We start from the raw sequence: 1,277 nt of genomic DNA, 5'->3' as shown, positions 1-1,277 counted from the left end.
AAAACAAGGCGAGAAGCATACTGGAACAGACCATCAACTGCTCATATGCAAGTTCAGGCTGAGGTTGAAGAAACTTAAAGGAGGTCCATGAGAACCAAAATTTGACCTTGACCTTTGTTGTTGTTGTTAAATGCCGTCGAGTCGGTTCCAACCCAAAGCGACCCTGAACAGGGTTTCCGAGGCTATAAATCTTTATGGGAGCAGAAAGCCTCATCTTTCTCCCACAGAGCAGCTAGAGTTTCGAACTGCTGACCTTGCGGTTCGCAGCCTGATTTGTAACCACTACGCTACCAGAGCTCCTTGACCATATCCCACATGAATTAAGAGATGGTCTCAAATTGGTGCACTAGGCATTAATGACTGAAAACCAGAAGAGTTTTGGAATGACATTAAGAACAGCATACAGGAAGAAAACAAAAGGCCATTAAGAAGACAAAAAACAAAAAAAGGACCAAAATGAATGTCAGACAAGAATCGGAAACTTGCTCTCCAGGGTGGAGATACTAAAGCAAGTGGAAGAAATGAAGAAATAAAAGAGCTGAACAAAAGTTTCAAAGGGAATCACTCAATTCACAATAAAAACTTAAAAAGAAAAAAAAAAAGAAATCTTCCTACAAACTGGTGCAAGACTGGAGGCAATCACTCATCTATGCTGAGACATTTGGAAGACAATTATCTGGCCAACTGATTGGAAGAGATCCATATTCGTGTCTATTCCAAAGAGAGGTGACCCAACAAAATGTAGAAATCATTGGAAAATATAATTAAAGCCCCATACAAATAAATTTTTACTAAAGATAATTTTTAAATGGCTGCAATAGTTTACTGAAAGAGAACTTCCAGATGTTCAAGCCAGATTCAGTTGAAGATATGGAATGAGGAATATCACCGCTGACGTTAGATGGGTCTTGTCTGAAAGCAGAGAATACCAGAAAGATGTTTACCTGTGCTTTATTCACTATGCAAAGGTTTTCAGCTATGTGGATTATGACAAGCTGTGGACAAAATTGTGGAGAATGAATATTCCAGACACTTAATTGTGCTGATGAGGAACCTGTATACAGACCAAGAAGCAATTGAACAAGGAGATGCTGAATGATTTAATATGAGGAAAGGTATGTACTAGGATTCTATTATTTCACAATACTTATTCAATCTGTATGCTGAGCAAATAATCCAAGACATTGGATTACATGAAGACAAATATGGCATCATGATAGGAGGAAGACTCATTAACAACCTGCAATATTCAGATGTTACAACTTTGTTTGCTGAAA

Source organism: Chrysochloris asiatica, unplaced genomic scaffold, assembly GCF_000296735.1.
Source record: "Chrysochloris asiatica unplaced genomic scaffold, ChrAsi1.0 scaffold00021, whole genome shotgun sequence".
NCBI classification, from domain to species: domain Eukaryota; kingdom Metazoa; phylum Chordata; class Mammalia; order Afrosoricida; family Chrysochloridae; genus Chrysochloris; species Chrysochloris asiatica.
Note: the sequence above shows the minus strand (reverse complement) of the source record.